Source organism: Diabrotica virgifera, chromosome 6 (genome assembly GCF_917563875.1).
Source record: "Diabrotica virgifera virgifera chromosome 6, PGI_DIABVI_V3a".
Classification (NCBI taxonomy): domain Eukaryota; kingdom Metazoa; phylum Arthropoda; class Insecta; order Coleoptera; family Chrysomelidae; genus Diabrotica; species Diabrotica virgifera.
The window spans coordinates 113,825,667-113,852,220 of NC_065448.1; positions in this window are offsets into that span (position 1 = coordinate 113,825,667).

Sequence of the window (26,554 nt, forward strand, 5' to 3'; positions counted from 1 at the left end):
AATTAAGTCAAACTCAAATCAAACTTGTGCAACTCTAGTGGTTTTCCAAAGGCTACCGAAAATGACTTTGATTTTATTTGCTGCTGCTCTAAACAGTTTATTGGCGACTGACTATTTAGTCAGACCAGTTCATCAAATTACTTTTCCATTTTCGGGCGCTTGTACAAATTAACGTTTGCATTTACCCAATCGCTTTATTTTGAATCTCTAACTACATCATGCAGTGCCGTATTTCCCATTACGCCAAATACGCAAAGGCGTCAGGCGGCAAAATATAAAAGGCGGCGAAGACGTAGCCTACAGCTTCAATGCTAAATCAAATAAAATGCATAGTTAAACACAGCCGACGAAGTAAGCCGGCCTACGGTTCTACGGTTGCTGTTACCAGAAAATTGGCTTCCAGGAGCTTATAAGACTGAACTTATAAGACACATCATGTCCGAAATTAAAAAGTCAAAATACTTTTCCATAATACTTGACTCGACACCCGACATGGACTATATTGATAAATTATCTGTAATTATTAGGTATGTTACAGTCAACGGGAAACCAGTGGAGTTATTTATTGTGTTTTTAGTAAAACGTGGGCCATAAATCGGATGAAATGTAACATGCCATAATTTCTAAATTGAAGAAGCATAACTTAAAATTAAAGCATTGTCTAGGCCAGTCTTATGACAGTTCCAGTACCATGTCTGGCTTTTAGAGTGGTTTACAAGCAAGGATTTCAAATCGCAACCCACTGCCGAATTTGGTGGTCGTTTGTGCTACTGAATGTGCTAAAGAAGGTGTAAGATTTTTGAGCTGCAGAACCTATATACCTTGTTGGCGCTAAAGTTCCAAAATAAAGGCGCTGAATTGATGCCAACACTGAAGGCGCAACTGCCTTTTTTATCCTTGATAAATTTTGTAAAGTCTACGAAATATGGAAACATTTTAAACGTATCTTAACAAATCTTAAAACACTATGGACGAAAATTGCGATGTTATTTGACAACGAAATCGAAGACGTAAACTTTTTCCAGATGAAAATAGGGATGGTGACACCATTCTGACTGACAGGGAGCAATTAAAGGTAGAAACATATTTTCCTATGCTTGATAGAGGTACGATAGAATTGAAAAAAAGATAAGCAGCATATTATGAAAATATTGTCAAAAAATTTAAAATCTTTTTTACCAATGAAGAAAGATTCCACGAAAAGTTAATAGAAAGTGCCTACAACAATGCTATCAGAACGATCTGGAAGGATTCCTTTGTACAAGAATGTTTGCATTTCTCCGGGTTATTAAAAAAAGACGTAATTTCTGAAAAAATTACTTAATCAAATATACTATTATACATTCGGGCTTACAATTTGGAAGCCGTTTTTCCTATCGTCGAAACCGCCTTGCGCCATTTGTCTCCATTGCTAGCACAGTTTGCTCGGCGGAGCGTTCCTTTTCAACACTTAAACGGTTAAAAACGTACTTAAGATCAATCATGGAGCAAGACAGACTCAACTCCTTGATAATATTGACAATAGAATCTGATTTGACAACAACCTTAGTAGTGCAGTCACTGAAGGTTTTCACCTCCGATTTCGTTGAACCTCCATCGGTTTTCAAGAAAATTGGTGAGCAATTAGAGGATACCTCAAGGAACTAAGGTGACGTTATGCCACCTTGCGCTTTTACCCTGGTGGTGGATGTCACCCCTTTTCTAGGGTGAAAATAATTTTATTAAAAATAATACCATAAATCGATAGAGGGACAAATTCTAAGCAAAATTTGTTATATTAAGTTATTAACATAAATCAATACTTTTTGAATTATTAAAGATCAAAGATTTTATTTTTTCGCAAAGAAAATTGTTTTTTTAAAGCTGTTTTTCACGTATAACTCAAAACTATTAGCTTTTTCAAAAAAGTTATTCTTACCAAAATTGAAGACAATAAAAAATTGAATACACTATTTGCTCAAAGTACTAAACTAATGTTAATTCAAAGTGAGTTATGGGTAATTGAATGTATATTTTTTTCGATGAGTACTCAAATCTAAGTATTCAAGCTTAAATAACAGGAAAACAATGCATTTTATAAAATACACCTGCTAAACACTTATCAAACTACTTTAGAATACCTAACAAATAAACTCCAGAACAAGTCAATAGCATCAAAATTAAGCAAGTTATGATGAAACTAATAGAACCCTTTCGAATTTTTTAGGAAAAAGTGAAAAAGAAAACATACGCCATTTCCACAAAAATTAAAATTTAAAGTAAAGTAAAGTTCTTGGTATTAGCATAAGTAATAATTTTAACAATTTTCACCGATTTAGAATGCACATTTTTGAACAAAGATATAATTTAAAAAATCAGAATTTTTAAAATTATCGTCATTTTTATTTTCTTTTGATAATAACTATAAAAATATCCAATATACGTAAAAAATGGTAAATAACCAAATTTTAGTTTTTTCTATATCAAATATTATACCTTTTTTACTATTTCTGTGGGGTGAAAAATAACCGAGATAGAAACGTTTAAAGCTTAAGTTTTGTTGCGAGAACCATGTAATCGTGGACATTTAATCTTTGATTTTTAAAAAACTAAGGGGTTTAAAAGATTAAATTTAACGAGTTTTACCTTTCAAACCGTTTTTAGGTGAACCTGATATCTTAAAAATTAACGGAGTTATTAAAAAAAAAAGATAACATTTTTAAAAGATAAAGTTTGAAAAAATTTTGAAGCATAAATTTTAATGCTATTAACTTGTTCGGTATCTCATTTGATAGATATTTCTAAGTACTTTCACAAATGTTTAATACGTTTATGTTATAAAATGCATTATTTTTCCGTAATTTAAGCTTGAAAACTTAGATTTGGGTACTCGCCGAAAAAAATATGCATTCAATTACCTATAACTTACTTTTAGTTAATAATAAAAGGTTTTTTAGTTGATTTAATTTTATGAGCTTCAATTTTGGTAATAACAACTTTTTTATAAAAACTTATAGTTTTTGAGTTATCTATGAAAAATCGGTTAAAAACATGAATTTTTCTTACGAAAAATGAAAATTTTTGATCTTTAATAACTCAAAATGTTTTGATTTATTTTAATAACTTTATATAACAAATTTTGCCTAAAATTTGTACCCGTATCTAATTATGGGGTTATTTTTATTAAAATAATTTTCACCACGAGAAGGGGTGGCATCCACCCCCAGGGTAAAACCGCAAGTTGGCACCATGTCGCCTTTGTTCCTTGAGATAGCCTCTAACCACTCACCAATTTTCACGCACATCGATGGAGATTGACCGAAATCGGAGGTAATAGCTTAACCTTCAGTTCATATCACCTTAAACGTTTCGGCTAATTGCCATTTTCAATAAGCACTTTAAACTTTGGTGATTAAAACATTACACTTAATATTATATTTTAACATACACGATGTTTTAAGTGAGAATGAAAAAATGTTGACCTGTCTCACACCATTATGTAGGCAGTTCAAAACGGTTTCAGGTCGTTAGCTAAAGATTATATATATAAAAGATCGAATTACACATAAGAAAAAATCTGATAAATATTCACTAATAAGAGAAAAGAAAAAATATTTTGTAAGAATGATGTGAATTTGCGCAACTCAAAATATGAATACTGAAATGTTATGTATTTTCTGGTTTATTAGGAAACATAGGCATGGACGCTAAAAAGGGAATATAAGTAGGTATTATTATAATAGAAGCATTTGACACGTGGAAGTAGTATAACAGAATTTTAAAATAAGCTGGGTTGATACGGTTATGAACAACGAGCATTTTGTAAATAGGAATGAACAAACAAAATGAGATATTAAACATAGTTAAATAAGAATTTGTGTGTGGGAAATGAGATAGATATGTGTTATTGGAGATCATTATACAGGGAAAGGTAACGAACAGCAGAAATATATTATGTCGATGAGGTATATTCTGGCTAGACAAAATGCAACATTGGTAAAATACAACTGTAACTTTGTGGAGCTGCTTATAGATAGTAATAATAAAATAAATGTGAAAATGAGACAACACTTTTGAAGAAAAATAATAGAAAGAACCGTATTTCAATTATCTGCCAATGGTGTGTTTACAAAATGTACTCAATTTATCACTCAATAAAATATGTCTAGTGGCTGTAATTCCAGTGTACTCTGCAAAATGATTCTAAAAAAGAACACACCTACCACCTAAATATTTTGTGTTGGTATCATGTGACGTCACGGGCTATGACGCGGATGACGTGCAACGGTAAGTATATTAGACGAAGTATAAATAACTTTATTCAAACCAACAAAATATTACAATACTTTAAAAACTTTAACAAACTGACAACTCTAATCTTAAAATACTGGAGTGCAACTGTTCTTAAAATGTCAAACTCTTCTTCTTCAGCCTGTTTGCATCCACTCCTGGAGAAAGGCCTCCCCATGAGTTCTCCATTCTTCTCTGTTTTGTGTTATGGTGCCAGTTTCTCCTCATTTTTGTTTGATGTCGTCTAGCCATCGTTTTTGTGGTCTTCTTCTACTACGACTGTGCTCGCGTGTTCTCCAATGTACAATGTTTCTTGTCCACAAAGTTGAAATCAAACCAAGGTTGATTGTGATTTTGTAACCGTATTGTTGAGTTTTTTGTTTTTGAAATCGAAGGCCTATCTTCATACTTCTTTTGTATTATTTTCGAGTGGTTATTTTGCTTTGGTCTTGGTTTGACTATATATTTGACTTTGTTTAATACAAACCGGATACAATGAAACGTTAGTATGTGGTGATGTAGTTTCTATGGAAATAAATAGTTAATGATAAGAATTATGACGAACTTAGTTGTCCGTAATTGCTCAGTTCTCTTTCTCTATTGGTTTTTGTTGCTAGTTTAATTAGTCACTTTTTAAGTTAATAGTTACAACTTCAATTCATCAAGAGAATACTGAAGTCATTTTGTTGTTGAGTCACGAGAGTAGAGTTTGGTAAAGCTGTTAAGCTTAGTCATAATTCTAATGTTAGTTTTGTTCAAACGGTTAATGGTTGATTTTATGTATTCCATTTACTTATTTGATGTGAACGAACTATATTCATAATTTTGATTTACTTTAGTAGGTGAATAGTATATGTAAGTTAGTGTGTAAGGTAGTGTCGCCAAATAAGGCCAGTGTCTTAATTAGGCCAATTGCAAATATTTTCTTAAATATAGATATTATATATTAGAGGTCACCGTAAATGTCTTTCTCAGTCAAAATCGTCTAAGCCATTCAGTCGGTAGTATCACATAGCAGCGCCAAGTAGACTATACACGTGTTTGTTACGGTGCGGAAGTTCGTTTATAAATTTTAGGTAAGTTATAAAATTTCTAAAATGGTACTTAATGAATATAAGCCAATTATTTTTTCTTTGTAAAGCGATAGTAAATTAATACTTTTTAAGGAACTGGAACTGTTTTTTTTTCTCTATATTGCTTTTTATTATTTTTTTATGTTAAATAAAAAAGTAGACATTGTCCTAATAAAGCCAATTGTCCTAGATGTGTGTAAATGTGCGATATGTGTGCTTAATGTATTGACAAATTTTTGTTTTTAATATGAATAAAAGTTTCTTTCACTAAATTTTGTATTTGTTCTTTAATTCTTAGGTTTAAAATTTATTATCCACCTCAATTTGCGTAAAAAATGAAACTGGCCTTATTAAGCTACCAGTTCCCAATAAGGCCAAATATTCCAGATTTATTCAATGTTAAAATTTTATATTTCTTTATTTATTTAGTAAGTATTTTATCCTGAAATTCGATAGCTAAAATGTTAGGCAATACGTATACAAGAGCTTTCCCCCATATTGTTCCTGAATAAAATATTACAGATATTTAAACGTTAAGGTTGCCGTAATTGGCGACCTTACCTTATATGAAATTGCTGAAGTGAGCTATTGTCTGTAAATCTGTAAGATTTTTATGAAAACTTCTGCTCCCTTTCTTCCCAATTCAACACTTTCGTATCTTTACTATGATCCAGTTGTTAAGTAAAACCTCCTTAAGCATTTTATAGGTGTATGGTAGTGGTCACCTTATTTGACCCAATCTATTTTACCTTTTATTGTTTAGTACTCATTACACAATACCTTATGTTATGTTGTAACTTCTGATAAATTTAAGTCTGTCAAAGATACAATGTGTTATTGTAAACATTTCATAACTTCAAATGTAGTTATGTATGTAGATATTTTGGTTGAAGTGACCTGATATATGTATGTATGTTATATATTTTTTTGTAAGTTCACCGCTCTTTTAAATGGTTTTGTAGGAATGTCGGTGGGAAGAAAAGGATATGTAGTAACTTAGGGTTGTCTTAATATATAAATATATATATATATATATATATATATATATATATATATATATATATATATATATATATATATAAATATATATATATATATATATATATATGTATATATATATATATATATATATATATATATATATATATATTTATATATATATATATATCTATATACAAATACTGTTATATATCTATATATATATACAAATAGTATCTTAATTGACTTATTAGGAAATACGAATTTCTCTATTTTTGGGTATAGAAGTCAAACTGGGGCCTTAAAGTACACTATTATCCAATATTCAAGCTTTCGGAAATGTTTATTTCCTTTCTCAAGAATTTCTACAATGCAATAAGATAAAATTTAGAACATATGTATGAAAGAATAAAAAATATTAATGAGTAACTTACCAGAATTTAGATTATAAAAGAATGTTGATTACAATACATAATTAAAAATACTATTACTAAAACGGCTGTTTAACATTTCAAAAAACATAGAAACAATAAAAATTCTTCAGAAAACATTTTAGAAAAGATTAAAAAATTGATTAATTTTGAAGTTTTGATCTAATTTTGATTGACTTTTTAAAATTTATTTATAAATTCTAAATACATGGCTGACAAAGACTAAATGTAACTATGGTCATAGCATATCGGTGTCTACATATATATATATATATAAGAACTTCTCTATTTTTGGGTACAGAAGTCAAACTGGGACCTTAAAGTACACTATTATCCAATATTCAAGCTTTCGGAAATGTTTATTTCCTTTCTCAAGAATTTCTACAATGCAATAAGATAAAATTTAGAACATATGTATAAAAGAATAAAAAATATTAATGAGTAACTTACCAGAATTTAGATTATAAAAGAATGTTGATTACAATACATAATTAAAAATACTATTACTAAAACGGCTGTTTAACATTTCAAAAAACATAGAAACAATAAAAATTCTTCAGAAAACATTTTAGAAAAGATTAAAAAATTGATTAATTTTGAAGTTTTGATCTAATTTTGATTGACTTTTTAAAATTTATTTATAAATTCTAAATACATACCTGACAAAGACTAAATGTAACTATGGTCATAGCATATCGGTGTCTACATCTACAAGGAATTGAAAACATTTTTTGATAATAAAAATAAGGAAATGTTTAAAAGCAAAAAAAAATAATTTTAAATATTGGTGATATTAATTAATTTTGTTAACATTTAATGCCAAATTATAAAGTGTAGATTAGAAAAAAAAATTATGATTTGATATAACTATGATTATTTTTCAAAAGAAAGGATGTAATTATAAATTTTGCTAAGATTGTCAATTTCAGATTTTTTGTTCACTGTGTTCGAACCTTTGCTGATATGAACCATCTCAAGAAAAGTACGTTTATGTTTATTGTTTTCAATATTTAATATTATTGGATCATGAAAATTCATAATGTGGTTATTTTGAATAACGTGCTCTGCTAAGGCACATGAGGGTTTAAGAATTTTACAATCACTTTTATGAGATGTTATGCGACTAGATAAATTTCTACCGGTTTGACCAATATAAACTAAATCACAGTTTGTACAAGATATGGAGTAGATAACATTGCATTTTTCTAGAGTGATAAATTGTTGTTTAGTTTTAGTATATAGTGTATACAAAGTTTTTATATTTTTAGTTGCTATCTTTATTCTTTTAAATTCGTTAAAAATCCCTTTTAGTTTTGGAGTAAGATTAGGTATAAATGGAAAAGAGTAATAAAGAGTTGTTGTGGGATTATTTGCAGTGTTATTATTGTTAGCTTGAGCAACAGATAAGGGGTCAATTGTATTCGAAATATGCAAAGAAGGAGTGTTAAATAAGAAGTTATTTACTAATTTCAATGGGTATGAGTTTTCAACTAAGATGTTACGTAATTTTAAAAGATCTTCTTGGACAAACTGAGGATGGGAAAGTATATTAACACGATTTTTTAATGCTGTTATTAAATTATACTTCATTTTGGTCGGATGGCAAGAATAATAGCTTATGTAACGATTGTTGCACATTGGTTTTCTGTACCATTTTGTTTTAAGGATATTGTTGTCACATCTCAATATCAACATGTCAAGGAAAGGTAGGGTGTTGTCTACCTCTTCTTCGCAAGTAAATTGCAGATGTTCATTATAACTATTAAAAAGTTGTAAAGTATAATTGATTTTATTATTAGGAAGTGCTAATATTAGATCATCCACATATCTCTTAACAAAAGGAACGTGATATTCTAATTTATCAAGACAGTATGATACCAAATCATCTAATACGAAATTGCATAGAATTGGTGATATACAAGATCCCATTGGAGTGCCAAATATTTGCTTATAGTATTGGTCATTAAAAATAAATATGTTAGAGTCAAAGATAAACTCAATACATTTCTTAAACATTGATAAAGTTAGTGAAGTATGCAAAGCGATCTCATTCCAATGACAAGTAATACTTTGAAGGATTATAATAAATACTTATATTATAAATACTTAAATAATAAATACTTATCTGTTGCTCAAGCTAACAATAATAACACTGCAAATAATCCTACAACAACTCTTTACTCTTTTCCATTTATACCTAATCTTACTCCAAAACTAAAAGGGATTTTTAACGAATTTAAAAGAATAAAGATAGCAACTAAAAATATAAAAACTTTGTATTCACTATATACTAAAACTAAACAACAATTTAACACTCTAGAAAAATGCAATGTTATCTACTCCATATCTTGTACAAACTGTGATTTAGTTTATATTGGTCAAACCGGTAGAAATTTATCTAGTCGCATAACATCTCATAAAAGTGATTGTAAAATTCTTAAACCCTCATGTGCCTTAGCAGAGCACGTTATTCAAAATAACCACATTATGAATTTTCATGATCCAAAAATATTAAATATTGAAAACAATAAACATAAACGTACTTTTCTTGAGATGGTTCATATCAGCAAAGGTTCGAACACAATGAACAAAAAATCTGAAATTGACAATCTTAGCAAAAAATTAATAATTACATCCTTTCTTTTGAAAAATAATCATAGTTATATCAAATCATAATTTTTTTTTCTAATCTACACTTTATAATTTGGCATTAAATGTTAACAAAATTAATTAATATCACCAATATTTAAAATTATTATTTTTTTGCTTTTAAACATTTCCTTATTTTTATTATCAAAAAATGTTTTCAATTCCTTGTAGATGTAGACACCGATATGCTATGACCATAGTTACATTTAGTCTTTGTCAGCCATGTATTTAGCATTTATAAATAAATTTTAAAAAGTCAATCAAAATTAGATCAAAACTTCAAAATTAATCAATTTTTTAATCTTTTCTAAAATGTTTTCTGAAGAATTTTTATTGTTTCTATGTTTTTTGAAATGTTAACAGCCGTTTTAGTAATAGTATTTTTAATTATGTATTGTAATCAACATTCTTTATAATCTAAATTCTGGTAAGTTACTCATTAATATTTTTTATTCTTTCATACATATGTTCTAAATTGTATCTTATTGCATTGTAGAAATTCTTGAGAAAGGAAATAAACATTTCCGAAAGCTTGAATATTGGATAATAGTGTACTTTAAGGCCCCAGTTTGACTTCTATACCCAAAAATAGAGAAATTCTTATTTCCTAATAAGTCAATTAACATACTATTTGTGTATACATATATATATATATATATATATATATATATATATATATATATATATATATATATATATATATATATATAAAGAAGACAATGAGTCTTTGCTGACAGTAATTATATAAATTTGGTTATTGGGATATGCAGCAAATAAAAAAGTGTACTCTTTTAAATTTCTTTAATCCGAGCTTTCGGTTAAGATTTTAACCATCATCAGGGTGCTACAAAGATATTTTTGGTGTAAGATAATATGAAAACATGTATAAAATTTTCTACTTACAAAATTTGATATTTGAAATTATTGAGGATATTTGAAATATCCTCCAATAAGTTTGTAAGTACAAAATTTTATACATGTTTTCATATTATCTTACACCAAAAATATCTTTGTAGCACCCTGATGATGGTTAAAATCTTAACCGAAAGCTCGGATTAAAGAAATTTAAAAGAGTACACTTTTTCATTTGCTGCATAACCCAATAACCAAATTTATGTATATATATATATATATATATATATATATATATATATATATATATATATATATATATGAATTAAACGAAAAGATTTCTCTGGTATACAGAAGAAATCTTTTCCGTAGAGGACGCGAAAATGTAAATTTCAAAGTCTTCATAAAAGACGATGAAACGACAAAAGACACCTCTTTGTGTCACAGATTTGTCTACAAAGCCACGTTATTCGCTACACATTCGTCAATAACGGAGAAAAACCGTGATATGAAAGGAAACGGCGATTGCATTTTATTTCACTTCGACCACCACCGATATTCTACACGACGTGTTTCGAGCTCATGTCAAGCTCTCGTCAGGAACATCTAGGTGGATGGTCGAGGTGTAAGAAAATGCTTTTGGCCTTTCTGGTAATAATAAAATAACCAGACTTCAGTACACTTGGTACGACATCTATATGAATTAAACGAAAAGATTTCTCTGGTATACAGAAGAAATCTTTTCCGTAGCGGACGCGAAAATGTAAATTTAGAAGTCTTCATAAAAGACGATGAAACGACAAAAGACACCTCTTTGTGTCACAGATTTGTCTACAAAGCCACGTTATTCGCTACACAATCGAGTACAAATATAAAAATAAATAAGTAAAATCATTGGCTAATACTCGTAAAATGAATGTGAATTTAGTTGGAAATATATAAAATGATGAAGGGTCATCATTCCATACATTTCTGTGCAACTATATGCAACTATATACATCGGTGTTTCGGCCTATTTGGGCTTCGTCAGTATAGTGTAGCAAGTTAAAAAAGTTGTTTGTTAACTTGTAAAAGGATTACTACAGGAGCAAGGTTACCATTTTTGGTCAGATTGTTAGAAGACCTGCAGTCTTGTTTCTAACCTTGCTCCTGTAGTAATCGTTTTACAAGTTAACAAACAACTTTTTTAACTTGCTACACTATACTGACGAAGCCCAAATAGGCCGAAACACCGGTGTATATAGTTGCACAGAAATGTATGGAATGATGACCCTTCATAATTTTATATATTTCCAACTAAATTCACATTCATTTTACGAGTATTAGCCAATGATTTTACTTATTTATTTTTATATTTGTACTCGATTATCCAAGATCATTTTATTTAATAATGTTATGGCTTTTCATTTCCTCAGGTAGCCTTACCTCCTTGGCAATGTTAGTTGTAGCCTTGCGACTGCAAGTCTTCTAACAATCTGACCAAAAATGGTAACCTTGCTCCTGTAGTAATCCTTTTACAAGTTAACAAACAACTTTTTTAACTTGCTACACTATACTGACGAAGCCCAAATAGGCCGAAACACCGGTGTATATAGTTGCATATAGTTGCACAGAAATGTATGGAATGATGACCCTTCATCATTTTATATATTTCCAACTAAATTCACATTCATTTTACGAGTATTAGCCAATGATTTTACTTATTTATTTTTATATTTGTACTCGATTATCCAAGATCATTTTATTTAATAATGTTATGGCTTTTCATTTCCTCAGGTAGCCTTACCTCCTTGGCAATGTTAGTTGTAGCCTTGCGACTGCAGGTCTTCTAACAATCTGACCAAAAATGGTAACCTTGCTCCTGTAGTAATCCTTTTACAAGTTAACAAACAACTTTTTTAACTTGCTACACTATACTGACGAAGCCCAAATAGGCCGAAACACCGGTGTATATAGTTGCATATAGTTGCACAGAAATGTATGGAATGATGACCCTTCATCATTTTATATATTTCCAACTAAATTCACATTCATTTTACGAGTATTAGCCAATGATTTTACTTATTTATTTATATATATATATATATATATATATATATATATATATATATATATATATATATATATATATATATATATATATATATATATATATATATATATATATTATATATATAAGAAATTTAATCTTTGCAGATAAGTTAAATAGTAAACTCTTGGGGAAATATTGGGGGAAACTAAAATATTGGGGAAATCTGCAAGAAAGACTCTAATGAGTATCAATTGTTTCGCCGAACGTTTTCGCCAAAGAGAATTACTTTGGCTTCTTCAGGGCTGAAAGAGAAGAAATTATAATTAGCTACCATATATTACCTATTAAAAAACACTGGAGATCTTACCGTAACTTAGAATTGTAGAGTTAGGATGTTAAAAAAACCTTAGCTAGTAACAACATAGTGGTTTTTTTGTTACTGTTAGAAAAAAGTTACTGTTAGAAATGTATGGTAGCTGTGAACTAGTGATGTTGAAAAAGTAACTATTCGTTACAAAGTACTCGTTACTTACGAATACCGAAAGTAACGATTACTATACAGAGAGGTAAATCGTTACTTTTCTGAAAGATTACTCTGATTACTTCGTTTTTCGTACCAATCGTATCAGAGCGAGTACCTATTTCGATTTTGAGTATTGTATCTACTCGGTTAATATCGGTTGATATCGGAGTCGGACCGGTATTCCACGAGTGTTCGGTATCAGTACCGAAAATTTTATCTATGAAGGGCGAAGTCTATGAAGAGTTTTACAAGATTACAGGGCGCTGAGAAGTAGCTGAAACAGAGGGAGGTATATCATTTAACAAAGCATGCACCCAGAAACAGATGTTTATACGATTTGTCGAGGTAGATAATTCACAGAATTTCACAGATGTTAGTTCTTTTCAAAATAAAAATGTAACACATTAGATTTTAATAATAAATACACACTATTCTTATCAGACCTAGAAAAAAATAGCTTAGATTGACCGGAAAATATGTAGAAATGATAATATTTCTAGACTATCTTCTTCTTCTTATGGTGCCTATCCGTTACGGATGTTGGACACTAACATGGCTATTCTGACTTTGTTGACTGCTGCCCTGAAAAGTCCGGTAGTGGTTAAGTTAAACCATTTTCGCAGGTTATGCAGCCAGGATATTCTTCTTCGTCCTGGACCTCTTTTCCCATGCACTTTACCTTCAAGTATGGTCCGAAGTAGGTCATATCGTTGTTCATTGCGCATTACATGGCCCAGGTATTCCAGTTTGCGACGATTTATGGTTACGACTAGTTCGCGCTCTTTACCCATTCTATGTAGAACTTCTTCGTTGGTAACTCTGGCTATCCAGGAAATCCTCAAAATGCGTCTATAGCACCACATCTCAAATGCTTCGAGTCTCTTCAGTGATGCTTCAGTTAAGGTCCATGACTCCACGCCATATAAAAGACCGGAGAATACGTAGCACTTTGGTAAACGGATTTTTATTTCCAATTTTATATCGTGGCTGTTAAAGATTTTTTTCATTTTGACGAAGGCTGATCTTGTCTTCTCGATCCTTATCTTAATTTCCGTCGATTGGTCCCACTGTTCATTTAAGTTTGCACCCAAATAACAAAAGTTGGTGATTTGTGTTATAGGTTGTTGGTTAACTAGTAATTGACCAGGTGGTATCCTATTTTTGCTTATAACCATGTATTTGGTTTTTTTGATGTTAAAATCAAGCCCAAACCTGCTACTTACTTCTGCCACCCTGGAGACAAGTGTCTGCAGACCTTTAAGACTGTCTGCAAAAATGACAGTATCATCAGCGTATCTTAGGTTGTTCAATGAACAGACTATGAAATTCTAGACTATCATCAACTTTAATTTTACATGTAGGTATGGCATTGTTTTTATTAGATCAGGGCATTTAACACTAAAAACACAGGAATAAATCTATTTTTAAATATAGTAGGTACATAGAGACTTGCAAGTTTTTGCATTGTATTTAGCATTAGGATGACGTCTGGAAAAAAGTCTACAATACAAAAATACGTGGAAATGCATTATTACATTTTAAAGTGTATAAAACGCACCGAAAAATTCATAAATTATAAACATGTTAAAATCAGTATATTAAGGGCCAGATTTTCTTATTTCGGGGCATTCGGGGTCACTGAACACGAATTTGCAATCAGAACCGACCTCTGAAGAACCTGGGTGCCCAGGGGTTACTGCTAAGGTACGTCATCTAGAGTTTCGAGGGTTTGTTTTTGGCACTTAATTGATGAAAGAACAAGTACATATCATTTAATTTCTATCCATTAAATAGATCGGTGAGGGTCGTTATATCGGATCTTATAGTTATACGAAATACTGAGAAATGCGATTCTCGATATGATTACCGGTACTCAAATACAAAAGTAATAAAAGTAATCAAAGTAACGAATAAGTGATTACTTTATACAAAAGTAACGATTTGTAACGAATACTCGAAAGTAACTATAATCAACATCACTACTGTGAACTTGAGACGCAGAAGTGTACCCAAGGGTAACCGAAAAAACCCAATGCAAATTTTTGATTGTTAAAAAGTTCACATGTGAGGTTCTGTTTTACCAGAACGCATGCGCTGACATGTCAAAGTAGTTCTTATGATTCTTTATAATGTCGTTAAGGTTCATTGGTGTAACAAGATGAAATTAATTACCAGTTTAGGGTAATATTATTATTTCAGATTTTTCTTATTAAAAAATTGTTTTATATATTATATTGTTCATGTGATGTTATTCTAATATCTTATTGAGATGTATATAAGAAAAGCAAGGGAATGTTATCTTTTTTTTTTAAATTAATGAAAATTATTAATTAAGTAGGTTAGTTATTAATGGATAAATCAGTCAAGTTTGTTCTCTGTGATGTTACACTTTTCCTGGTATCGGATTTAAGTAAGAAGTGGTATATATTGCTTAGATTCTTAATGTCACTCTTAACATTGATGGAAAAATCGTTAAGGAAAATATATGACATTTCAATGAACTCTCTTTTAGATTTATTGTTCTCGCGATGGAGAATTGTAGTGTTATTATAGTCCATGAGATGACCAGTGGAATGTACATGTTTGGCTAAAGCACAACGGTCTGGGTGAAGTCGAGAATCACTTTTGTGTAGTGTGATACGTGATTTCAATAATTGAGTGGTTTGGCCGATGTAAGAATTGTTGCAAGAGAGGCATGGAATGTTGTAGACAATGTTACTAAGCATATCTATAGGTGTCTTATCTTTGATCTTAGAATAAAGATTATTAATTGTTAGGGCTGATCTACAAGCCACATTAAGTTTAATATTGTTATTGTTATTACCAAAGCTATTTTCAACACTTTTCAGAATCCTTGTTAACCCCGGAGTGATATCACTGAAGTATGGTAATGAAAAATATTTGTTTATAGGAGTATCCGAGACTGGGTTCCCACTTAAGACATCAGGATCAGCATTGTTAGTCGCGAAGGAAGGTGAAGTACCCTCGTTTTGGTCAGTGTTAAACAAAATCTTATTTACTAATGGTGTTGGATAGGCATTTGAAATGAAAAGTTTCTGTAGGATTTGTAGGTTTTTTGTATGAAAAGAAGGATCTGATAGTTTTATTACTCTATTTTTCATCTGTTTGACTAAATTGACTTTGGTAGAATTATTATGGTAAGAGTGGTAGTTAAGGTATCTACCAGAATGGGTCGGTTTTTGATACCAATCTATTTTAATGTTGTTATTTTCCCTGATCATCCTTATGTCGAGAAAGGGGACGGACCAATTACCATCTTCCCTCTCTATAGTGAACTGGATGTAGGGGTCATAACTATTGAAGGTGTTTAATAGTTCATCTACCTTGTCATTGGGTATAGCCAAGATGATATCATCAACATATTTTTTAATGAATGGAATTTGAAAGGATAATAAAGGAATGACAGAGTCTAACACATAATCCATAACGTAAGTTGCAATTATAGGAGAAATCTTTGCTCCCATAGGGGTACCGAAAGTTTGTTGATAGAATTTTCCATTAAATGAGAAGTAGGTGTTATTAAAGAGAAATTCGACGATGCTGATGAATCTGTCATAAGACATGGAACAACAACCTCTAATACGGTCCCAATTGACCTCTATTGATGTCAAACAAATTCCTAGATGAACGTTGCTGAATAAGGATACAACGTCAAGGCTAACGAAGACATAATTTGATGGTAGTATGTAACCATTATATTTATTTACCATCTCAAAAGAATCTTTAATGTAATACTGAATTTCATAATCATATGCATTAGTAAGGATGTCTGTAACAAAGGCTGATATATTTTCAGTGGGAGTTCCAATGGAAGCTACTATGGGACGAACCGATTGTGTTGGTGGATTTTTGGCAAAGCATAAAACTTTGCAATGTTCCCATTATAAGTTGTTAATTTTTTCCTAGTGTTACGGTCAATCTCATTGGAAGAAGCTAAGGATGCTATTAATGTATTGCATTTCCTTTGTAGAGAAGAAGAGGGATTGGATGTAAGTGACGTGTAAGATCTATCGTTTTCAATGAGAGAAGAACAAAGTTGTTCCAGAACCATGCGTTCTGGTAAAACAGAACCTCACATGTGAACTTTTTAACAATCAAAAATTTAGTTATTGCCGACAACTCAAAGAATTAATTCCTTCAAAATGTAGTTGCATTGGGTTTTTTCGGTTACCCTTGGGTACATTTCTGCGTCTCAAGTTCACAGCTACCATACATTTCTAACAGTAACTTTTTTCTAACAGTAACAAAAAAACCACTATGTTGTTACTAGCTAAGGTTTTTTTAACATCCTAACTCTACAATTCTAAGTTACGGTAAGATTTCCAGTGTTTTTTAATAGGTAATATATGGTAGCTAATTATAATTTCTTCTCTTTCAGCCCTGAAGAAGCCAAATTAATTCTCTTTGGCGAAAACGTTCGGCGAAACAATTGATACTCATTAGAGTCTTTCTTGCAGATTTCCCCAATATTTAAGAGTTTACTATATATATATATATATTATATATATATATATATATATATATATATATATATATATATATATATATATATATATATATATATATATATATGCTTTCTGTTGTTTTCCGGGTTTGACTCCGCGTTGAATAATTTTGGTTTTGATAAAAACCATTATTTTGACGACGTTTCGGCAAGATCTCACTTGCCATTGTCAAGCCAGGTAGTTCCGCTTCTCGCTGCTGCTTGAAGTAAACTGAATTTTTACTCACGATACCGTCGCTTATGTAGTTGATCCTGATGCTGCTTGCCCTGCGCGAACTCTGGCTCTTGTTATTGGTCCGGTGTAGGTTGCAGTCGTCGGCGGGATGTTACGCGTGGATGTTGCGGCCTGATTTATTTTGGTCTTTTTCTTCAATACCGTTTTCCAAGTTGTAGGAAGCCGTTGCGCATCATCTCTTTGGTTTAAGCCGTTGGGATTTCTTTCAATTTCTATCGATTCTCTGATTTCCCGTTTTCTTTTTATTTCGATGTTAGCTAACATCGTTGTTTGGTTCAGGTTTATTGTGTGTCCTGTATTTGCGACATGTTGAGCCAGGGATGACGTGGTTTCTCCCCTTTCGATAGCATTTCGGTGTTCTTCTCGTCTTACCTGGATTCTTCGGTTGGTCTGTCCAATGTACGACTTTCCACAATCCCCACACGGAATCTCGTATACACCTTGGCTTTCTAACGATATTTTGGTCTTTGGTGTTGGTAAAATAGTTGAGATCTTTCTGTCCGTATTAAATATCGTTTCTATGTTGTGTTTTCTCAGCACTCTCCCTATTTTCTCTGTCGTACCCTTCACATATGGCAGAATGGTTTTGCCGATCGGCTTATTGTCTTCTGTAGGGTCCTTATCTCTTCTTCGAGCATTTTGAGCTTTTTCGATGTTGTATGTTGAGAAGCCGTTTTTTCTTAACGCTGTTTTCACGTTATGCATTTCTTCATTTTGATGTTCTTGGTCTGTCAGTCTTTCGGATCTTGTAATCAAGGTTTTGATGACTGAATGCAATTGTGCAGGATGGTGGTGTGAAGCAGCATTTAGATATCTATCGGTATGTGTCGGTTTCCGATACACTGTATGGCCTATGTGTCCGTCTTGTTTCTTTATTATTAACACATCTAAGAATGGAATTTGATCGTTTTCTTCCAGTTCCATGGTAAACTGAATTTTATGGTGGATATTGTTGATGTGTTCTAAAAAAGCCTTTAGTTTTTCTTCTCCGTGGGTCCAGATAATAAAAGTGTCATCCACGTATCTAAGCCACAGTTTGGGTTTGTATTCAGCTGTTTCTATTGCCCGCTGTTCTATTTCCTTCATAAACAAGTTCGCTATTACTGGTGACAGTGGAGAACCCATCGGTGCTCCCTCAATTTGTTTATATCTTTGTTCCTTATAGATGAAATAAGTGTTATTTAAACAGTGTTTGGTTAGGTTTAGTGTATCCGATGATATTGGATACTTTTTGCTTATGATGTCCAGTGATTCATCTATAGGAACATTCGTGAAAAGTGAGACAACATCGAAGCTGACTAGCAAATGTCCCGGCTCAAGAGTCACACCTTTTATACGCTCGATGAAGTGGCTCGCGTTCTTGACGTAAGAATCCGCTTCTTCCGCGTATGGTTGCAGCTGTTGGGCCAGAAATTTCGCCAGCGGTTGTAAGGGAGATCCGATGGAACTCACAATTGGTCGCAGTGGTAATCCTGCCTTGTGTACCTTGGGTAGGCCGTAAAATTTTGGGCATCTAGATGACTTCTCTCTAGGTATGAGATGGACCTGTTGTTCTTTATTGATATTTGAGGCTTTGATCTTGGCTTTTGTTATTTTCTCTAGATAGGTTGTCGGGTCTGACGAGATGCTTTGATATGTTGTATCATTTAAGATGTCGTTTATTTTTGTTTCGTAGTCTTGATTATTCATCACTACCGTAGCGTTGCCTTTGTCAGCTGGAAGCACGATGATTTCTTTGTTGTTCTTCAAATTATGTAAGGCTTCTTTCTCTTCCCGTGTTAATAGTAATAGCGAACTTGTTTATGAAGGAAATAGAACAGCGGGCAATAGAAACAGCTGAATACAAACCCAAACTGTGGCTTAGATACGTGGATGACACTTTTATTATCTGGACCCACGGAGAAGAAAAACTAAAGGCTTTTTTAGAACACATCAACAATATCCACCATAAAATTCAGTTTACCATGGAACTGGAAGAAAACGATCAAATTCCATTCTTAGATGTGTTAATAATAAAGAAACAAGACAGACACATAGGCCATACAGTGTATCGGAAACCGACACATACCGATAGATATCTAAATGCTGCTTCACACCACCATCCTGCACAATTGCATTCAGTCATCAAAACCTTGATTACAAGATCCGAAAGACTGACAGACCAAGAACATCAAAATGAAGAAATGCATAACGTGAAAACAGCGTTAAGAAAAAACGGCTTCTCAACATACAACATCGAAAAAGCTCAAAATGCTCGAAGAAGAGATAAGGACCCTACAGAAGACAATAAGCCGATCGGCAAAACCATTCTGCCATATGTGAAGGGTACGACAGAGAAAATAGGGAGAGTGCTGAGAAAACACAACATAGAAACGATATTTAATACGGACAGAAAGATCTCAACTATTTTACCAACACCAAAGACCAAAATATCGTTAGAAAGCCAAGGTGTATACGAGATTCCGTGTGGGGATTGTGGAAAGTCGTACATTGGACAGACCAACCGAAGAATCCAGGTAAGACGAGAAGAACACCGAAATGCTATCGAAAGGGGAGAAACCACGTCATCCCTGGCTCAACATGTCGCAAATACAGGACACACAATAAACCTGAACCAAACAACGATGTTAGCTAACATCGAAATAAAAAGAAAACGGGAAATCAGAGAATCGATAGAAATTGAAAGAAATCCCAACGGCTTAAACCAAAGAGATGATGCGCAACGGCTTCCTACAACTTGGAAAACGGTATTGAAGAAAAAGACCAAAATAAATCAGGCCGCAACATCCACGCGTAACATCCCGCCGACGACTGCAACCTACACCGGACCAATAACAAGAGCCAGAGTTCGCGCAGGGCAAGCAGCATCAGGATCAACTACATAAGCGACGGTATCGTGAGTAAAAATTCAGTTTACTTCAAGCAGCAGCGAGAAGCGGAACTACCTGACTTGACAATGGCAAGTGAGATCTTGCCGAAACGTCGTCAAAATAATGGTTTTTATCAAAACCAAAATTATTCAACGCGGAGTCAAACCCGGAAAACAACAGAAAGCACATATAGCTCCCGCGGAAACTTCAAGTGTAACATATATATATATATATATATATATATATATATATATATATACATCCCGCTATTAAATTGGCATCTTTTCACGTTGCAGTCATTTGGCATCACCTAGAAATGCTATCATTTTCTAGGTATAATCCGTGAATGTTCGCTTAGTACACTTCTTTAAGCTTGGCACCGTTGTCGGATTTTCAGTAATCCGATTTATTTATATATTTTATTCCTTACACTATAACGACAATTTGACCCCCGTAGGTCAAAAACATTGCTTAAACATCACTTTGGCAACAACAGGATGTTGCCAAGATATACATTTTTACGGAAAAGACAGTACCTAGTTAGATACATAATATCGATCGCTTCACGTTACAAGTCTTCCACTCGCACTCAGGTAAAAACCAGTTGTAGGCTCTTTTGTCTGAACGGGTCCCTGAATGAGTTTAATAATTCACTTTTATTGTGTATTTTGTTTCGTTTAGTTGAAATATCAGATTTTGTTTGTAACGAATTTCATAATAGATATTTAAATTATTTTTTTGTTAACAAAAACAAATTTTAAAGTTTGACATTTGAAAAATTAATTTTATATTGCCATTTTCATGACATGGTCAATGGTTAATTGCATTTATAATAATTTAATGGGTCATTGCGAAACAATATACAGTGCGTCCATAAAGTAACGCATAAATTCATTATTTCACAAACCGGACACTTTCAGGAAAAATACCGAAACAGGTCGATTTTTATTTTTAAATTACAATTTATTGGCATACATATCATACTAGTGACGTCATCCATCTGGGCGTGATGACGTAATCGTTGATTTTTTTAAATAAGAATAAAGGGCATGTAATAGCTCATTTGAAAGGGTATGTAATTCTCTATTCAATAATATAATTGTTAATATAATTATTTATACAGGGTGTCCAAAAAATGTTATTTAAATTAAATTAATTGGTATAAAAAGATGAATGTATGTAATTTGTTTAATTCTAAATATATTTTATTGGTGCCAGCAAACATAAAAATGTTTTATTTAAAACCTAAATATTGATTTTCGCTTAAGCGTAATCTTAAACTTCCAAGAGGCAGGTGGATGGCAGCTCTAACATTTAATTTTCTGACAAAAGTAAAACGAATTTTGAATTAAATAAGTTACATACATTTTTCTTTTTGTCTCAATTAATTTAATTAAAGAATTCTTTTTGGACACCCTGTATATATAATTATGTTATTGTTTGTATTAGTAAATAGAGAATTAAATACCCTTTCAAATGAGCTATCACATGACCCCTATTCTCATTTAAAAAATTCATCGATTACGTTATCAAGCCCAGATGGATGACATCACTAGTATGATATGTAATATGCCAAAAAATTGTAATTTAAAAATAAAAATCGACCTGTTTCGAAAATTTTCCTTAAAGTCGCCGGTTTACGAAATAATGAAATTATGCGTTACTTTATGGAAGCACTGTATGTTACAATGTGTAAATTTTTCAGGAAACGTAAAAATCTTTCCATTAGTAGTTAGAGATTCTGATAGTAATACTATATTTTATATAAGTATTATGGGTTATAAATGCATCTATTAGGTCTGGATCCCGCGTATGAAAAAAAAGTTGATTAATAGCAAGCTGAAAATTTGTTAATAGCTTAAGGGTGTTTAGTCGGATAAACTTTTATATATGGGAACACTGGAACAGGGGCAGTTTTAATTGTGAAACAGGTTGAAAATTTGGAACGGTCACACCACGAAAACGGCACATTTATTTTGTCCGACATAACAGACTTAAACTCTCCGAATAGAGATTAAACTCTCATGCAAAAATTAGACTGCTATTTATCACCTGTCATAATTCCTGTCATTTGACATATTCTACATGCTCTACTCATTAAAAGGCCCATTTGGTGATAAATAGCAGTCTAATTTTTGCATGAGAGTTTAATCTCTGTTCGAAGAGTTTAAGTCTGTTCTGTCGGACAAAATACATGTGCCGTTTTCGTGGTGTGACCGTTTCAAATTTTTAACCTGTTCCAAAATTAAAACTGCCCCTGTTCCAGTGTTCCCATATATCAAAGTTTATCCGACTAGACACCCTTAAGCTATTAACAAATTTTCAGCTTGCTATTAATCAACTTTTTTTTCATACGCGGGATCCAGACCTATATCTGAAAGACCAAAAAAGTTTAAATGTTGCTTATTTTTTTGATATTATGTTTTAAAGTTTGTGGACTTATGTTGTTTTCGAAATGAAACCATAATTGGTAAAGTTTTTTCTTTATTCTCAACAAGCAACAGTCATAATACGGACAACGCACACATCTTATGGAAAATATAATGTCACTCAAATTCAATAAAATTTATACGAATAGATCCGTTTTAATTTACCGATCAAATCTTATCATTGCGCCAACTCTTAATTATGATTAATTACGGCGCAAATTGCAATTAAAGTTTATCGAAATCACATTTTTGGAGTCCATAAAGTGTTAAAAGTGTTAAAGTTACAATCATTATTGCTCCGAGTGCTATTCATAAGAGCTTAAATCCCGCTGGGCCTAAGCGGATTAGTGAAACTAATCCGCTGATTTATGGAGTACCGAAAATCTGGGTAGTTTAAAATATTTTTTCTCTCTCTAACTTATGTACCTACCCATTTGATTTCAGATTTATTTGTATCAATTTCTGCTCTTATTTTTGAAAATAGAGAGTTGGCGCAATGATAAGATTTGATCGGTAAATTAAAACGGATCTATTCGTATAAATTTTATTGAATTTGAGTGACATTATATTTTCCATAAGATGTGTGCGTTGTTTTCGAAATGAAACCATAATTGGTGAAGTTTTTTCTTTATTCTCAACAAGAAACAGTCATAATACGTAGAAATTTATACTAAATTTAAAATCCAGATTCAGTAGAAATAAACAAACCAAGACACGTTAAATGCTACTAGGAGCACTCCCGAATCATAATTATTTACAATGTATTGTTATATTTCTATTTGATATGAAAATTAAATTTTGATGGTTGTAAACAGGATTCAATTTAATATAAAATATTTTCAATTTTCTCAACCACGGGCATATAAATTTAGAACACCCTGTATACAACAAATTGTTATATTTAATTTTAAGAAGTGATTAGACGGAACTCGGGACAGTGCGCTTAAAATAAACAAAGTGAATGACGCGTACCATTATCGTTCTTCTCGGAAGGTCGATCATTAGCCTATGCTAAATAAAACTCAGTGAAATAGATGATAGTTCATTATCGTTTTTCGCGGAAGGTTTCGATCATTAGCCTATGCTAAATAAGACTCATTTGAAAGAGAGAATAGGTCATTAAAATTTGTAAATAGTAGAAAGTGATTTTAGAATGGGAATTAAATATTTTCTTTTGAAATCCATTAAGCATATTTAGAAAGATTAAAAATTGGTTTTTGAGGAATACTGAGAATGAGAGTTGGTGGTGGAAGGTTGATTTGTGAATCTGGAAGGGATATTGAGAAAGTAGGTGAATGAATGACAAAGTGGGATCAGAATGTTTTGAGCTGTCGAGAAGTGAAGTCGAGTAGTAGACGGTAGTGTTCGAGGAGTGAGAAAGCCGGTAGTTCCGTGAGTGTGGAGTATCTATCGTGGAACGAGAAGTAGGCCAGGTCGAGAGTAAAAGAACCTCCTTGAGCCCAGAGTGTCCCGGTAGCTGATAGCAGTTTCGAAAAAGGTAGAACACAGCATCACGACAAAAGCAGGAACGAGAGCTATTCGAGCTAGTTTTTCAAAGGAGAACATCACTGGAAGCCAGGACGAGGTTTGATCGCAGCCAAGGATAGCAGGAAAGGGTTTTGTGTGAGGACATTTTCAGTTCACCAGGAAAAGGTCAGTCTCATTTGTTTGGACATGAATGTATGGGTTTTTCGTATTAAATTCCACATAAAAAATTGAATAACATAATCAATAATATCAGAAAAGCTTCATCAAACTTAAATAGAGTTGTCCCTAATAACTCCTAATAGTTAAATGTTAATAAAAACTTTCAATAGAAAACCAAAAGGAAATAAAATTCCCAGTTGTAAATGTTATGTTTAAGAATAATAAGAAATAGCAAATATTAAGCATTGATTGCCTTTTGAATAAAATAAAAAATATTTTGATTATAATTGTAACCCATATTTGTATTTTTTTTTACTCTTTTCTTTTCTATCCCGATTAGGAACCATTAAGAAATATTCAGAAGCCACGAAAGTAAGTAATTAATTTATAATTCGCCCTGAGATTGAAAACATATTGATATGTGATCTGGTTAATTAATTAGATTAGTATTAATACATTGATTAAATTAAGTGACATATAAGAATATTATCTCATATCAATAATCAAGATCACATCAGTATATACATTGTAAATTCCAAGTCATGATTTCCAAAGTTTACACATTGTAAATTATGATTCGGGAGTGCTCCTAGTATCATTTAACGTGTCTTGGTTTGTTTATTTCTACTGCATCTTTACTGTTTCTGTTAACTAATCTAAACGTAGAGATATTTTTTGAGATTCTTTAACTCTTTCAATGCTGGGGTTTGTCACATCCCACCTGTCTGTTAGTGGCAAAAAAGTTCACCTGTCGGATGCCGGGTTAAAACATGACAAATTAGATGTGGAATGAAAGCTTATAACCCAAAGATGGTACTAAAGGTGAGAAATTTGGCCTCCGACTTCAGGATAAAGAGTTGCAACCCGAAGTATTGTTCTAAATTCGCAGAAATAGTACAAACTATGTATTACTCGACGCGCCTTAGAAAGACGAAAACAAATATTTATGCCTGTCCGGTTTTATGCCTGTCTGTCCGTCCGTCTGTCAGATATAATCACAGAGGTTGAATGAAAGATTATAACCCATAGATGGTACTAGCGATTAGAAATTTGACGCGCATTAGAAAAATGAGAACAAAGAAATACTTTTTTTAGTTTTACACCACTTCCGGTTAAAATGGTGTACCCGGAAGTGACACACATAGTCACAGAAAAATATACTTGATCAATTTACGTGTATTAAGAGGTCGAAACCGAATTTTTTTAATTCTGGTTTTGATGTCATATGCGGTTAAAAAATTGTCTGGAAGTGGAAGAAACCAGTTTAATAGTTGTCCCCTTCGAGTAGCGAAAAATAAACAATACTTTGTAAAAACATTCAACATTGGTTGATATTCCGCTGTTTTCATATTATTTATTGACCTAAGTTTTTGTAAAATGCACTAGTCTTTTTTAAAGATATCATTGGACAATTTACTCACTGTTTTTGGATTTTACAAAATCGCTTGGATTGGCATGAAATTTGACATAAGCATAGCTAACATGTCAAAGAAAAAAGTGATATTGTGCCAGTGTGTGCTTTTTTCTGGGGATGAGTACCACCCCCTTCTCGAGTGTGAAAAAATATAGGTAAAAATATGTCCGTAAGTGGATAAACTAATTAAATTCCTTGTATTTTTTGTTTTTAGATGGTTTTTCGTAAATAAATCAAAAAGTAAGTATTTGATCGAAAAAACTATTCTTAGCAAATATAAAGCTTATAAAACAGTAAAAAAAATTATGTATGTATGAAGTCTGGACACACAATAAAAACAGAGTTGGAGCTGAACAACAGTTGGTTCTTATTCGTCGAATTCCAAATCGACTAGTTCAACGTAAAATATCCAAAAAATAACGCACTTTTCGGGGAAAACTCGCCACAAATTTTTTAAAGTGTTTAAAAAAGTTTTATTTTTGTTATTTAAAAAGTATTTATTCTATCACCATCAGCATCAAAAGTAAGTTACGCTTTAAATAAAATATGTCCCTTTTTTTGCTAAAAGAAATCGTGAAAATCACCACCTAATTAGCATTCCATATGAAATTAATAGTTACCGCCCTA